The 2902-nt window shown below is 32.9% G+C and overlaps 1 protein-coding gene across 1 annotated transcript in view; it reads right to left on the reverse strand.

Annotated features, from left to right (window-relative positions):
* The window catches only part of apobb.1 (apolipoprotein Bb, tandem duplicate 1), a 21877-nt gene extending 20988 nt beyond the window's left edge, over window positions 1-889 (reverse strand). The window contains exon 1 of the mRNA XM_015042699.1: window positions 796-889. The gene's annotated coding sequence lies outside the window, so the exon portion shown is untranslated. The remainder of the gene's footprint in view (window positions 1-795) is intronic.
* Between the last annotated feature and the right edge of the window lie 2013 nt (window positions 890-2902).

Here is a 2902-nt window from a genome sequence, read left to right on the forward strand (position 1 = left end):
TTCTATATTAGATATAAAATTTTTTTGTAAAAGAGTATGAGAGTTTGAAAGATGATATATATATATATATATATATGTCTGTAATCAGAACTGTGACTATAATAATAATAATAATAATAATAATAATAATAATAATAATAATAATAATAATAATAATGGAGGAAGTTGGGTTGCGGTCTGAGAGAGGAATTCAAATGGAATCAAATGGAATCAAGGAATCATTTGATTTAGTGAAATATTCTAGTGCAACACTGCAGAGACTAGATTTAGTCCACAAAGCATTCCAAAAAAACAAAAAATGTCATTCTTGCTGCAAAAATCAAAGTTCAGTCTGTCCAGCTTGATGCTGCAGTCTGAATTAGGTCACATATTGGTGATCACTGAGTGATCAAAGCATGATTTAGACACAAAGTCCCTGCAGTCTTTAGTGGGAAAAGATAATCTTATCAAAAACTTCATAACTTCATACCTCTGATCTGAAGAATAACTATTACTCTGGATTTATTTTTTTAATTATGTTACATTCAGTTGGTCATTTAATGTTCTTTTTTTTTGTTATTGATCTACCTAATCAGTGTTGCTGTTAGTATATTAAACATTAACATTTTTTTTTTGTAATTTATTTATTTCGAACATGATACAAATGTAAAAAGTAATATAGTACACTATATTTTAAATGACCCATTTAACATAAATTTTTTAAAAGGATATTTGAGAACTAATCATACATGGACTTTCAAATGTAATTATTGCTTATCAAGACAAAAAAGAAGTTATTTCAGATGTTGTACTTACTGCGTTTGTCTCTGGTACAAGAGTCAGCTGCTTGTTGTTCCTTTTCCACTGCCAACAGTGAAGACAGAGAAAACATTTACCAAACTTTTTTGGGGGTAAAAAGCTGAACTTTGAGACTTTGATCAACAAATACCCAGAAGTCCGTGCATGCATCGATTTGCTGTTAGAATTTGGGACGACAGTTTTATCTGTGTCAGCTTTTTTTTTTTTTTTTTCCAAAACCGTTAAGTTTTTCCTTTCATTGTGTCTTATGATACACATTTCAAATGGCCATGCAATGTCTTAGCGATCACAGAGTTCTTTACTTCTTTTAGTTCTTTTGAGAACTTTTTTTCTGTTTCTAAATCTGAATGTTATGCAATGATGAGTTGCGTTTTGATCTTTAAATGTCTGTACAAAAGAGTGATGCAGTGACTGCGGTCACAATCTTCATTAAATACTAAATTTTTAGTCTTTAGCAGCCACGGACAAAAGTTCAGTATTTGTAAAGAAAGATGATTTTTTTTCCAATAATAAAATTAGTTCTTAGTAGCAAACTGACAAACTGTCAGAGGAGAAAAATAAGGACAAAGACTTTTAAATCTGGGATTTTACTCTATCAGGACACACAATAAGGTAGAAATAGTGTGTAATAGAGAAAGAACCTCATGACTCAATGACTTATTAAATCCCATTTCAGCAGCAATAACCAAAAAATGTGATTTATTTATTTTTTTTTGTCTGACTAACTCTGACATTGTTGTGGAGAAACTTCTATTTTATAACTTTCCATCTGCTCTTTGAATTTCCAAATTGTAGTCGAGCTTTAGCAGACAGACGTGCTCACATTTGCTATTCCACCAGCATTCAGATGCGGCTTTGTCAATCCAAGCAATTTTGTATTTGTCTCTGCAGTGAGAGGTAGCTCTTTCTTTTGCTATCCTTGTACAGGTTGATATTGGACTGAATTTGCCTGGGGAAATTAGCAACTGTGCTTAAAAGTTTCTACATCAGGTGAATCATCTTTATCACTGCAGGACGATCGACCTCAGTGTGTTTGGAAATGATCTTATGTTGCTTCTCCGTTAGAATGCCAGCAACAGTTGCTTCACTGATGTCTTTTTACATCGCCTTGGTGTTAACACAGCCTTGTACGCTATAGATAGATAAACTGCAAAGGCTGATAAATAGCAGCAATGTGGTGAGGAAAGGTGTTGTGTAAGGTATTGCACACTTAACACTAACAGGTTTATCATGTCCTGACACATGAGCCCTATATTAGAAAGAGGATATACTTTTCTCTTTAGCTATGACTGTGCCTAAGACTAATGCTGCTTACTGGATAAATTATTCCTCTGCTGGGAATTCACAATGTGCATGATATTCTAATGTTGTGCAGGCCTGTTTACTACTCCTATTGATTGTTCTCTGCTAATTATATAGCCAGAACTTGCTCAAAGCATTTACATTATAACTAACAGATATATTTTTGTATTTTTTATTTTTTTATCAAGGGCTGCATATTTTTTGTAAGCAAGCATGTTTATGAGACATGAGTATGGATTGGCAATCAATCTTTTTTTCTCTGCTGACCCGAATGGAGTTCAGTTAAACTGACTGAGGTTTGGATTTGCCCTGGTAAATGAAGAACAGTTTAGGACTGAGGAAAAAGCTCTAGAAAAAAAAGAAACAGGACTGGGTTCGCCTCTGCAGTATTGCAAAAATATGCAAGTGCCTTCTCTGAAATACCTTCGTAGTGGAATTTGTGCCCGTACAAGTAAAGGGGCAAAAATGACTGCTGACGAAAAAGAACACAAAGTCTTTATGAAATTTGCATTAAAAAAAAAAAAAACTTTATGATCTCCAAAACTTTGGAAAATATTTTGTGGACTGATGAGACAAAGAGCACATTTTTGTTGTTTGTCTGTCTCAGTTCATCTGGCATAAAACATGACATCATTTCATAAGCGGAGAACATCAGACTTCTAGCCAAACATGACGGACGTCCATGTCTGGAGCTGCTTTGATGAAATTGATCAGATAATGGATTTTACAAATTCCCTTAAAAAAAAAAAAAAAAAAAAAAAAAAAAAAAAAACTTTGGGAAATAAATTTTGTTTAAAAAAAA

The sequence above is a fragment of the Poecilia latipinna genome, unplaced genomic scaffold, assembly GCF_001443285.1.
Source record: "Poecilia latipinna isolate Pla-1442-1.1 unplaced genomic scaffold, P_latipinna-1.0 Scaffold599, whole genome shotgun sequence".
Lineage (NCBI taxonomy): Eukaryota > Metazoa > Chordata > Actinopteri > Cyprinodontiformes > Poeciliidae > Poecilia > Poecilia latipinna.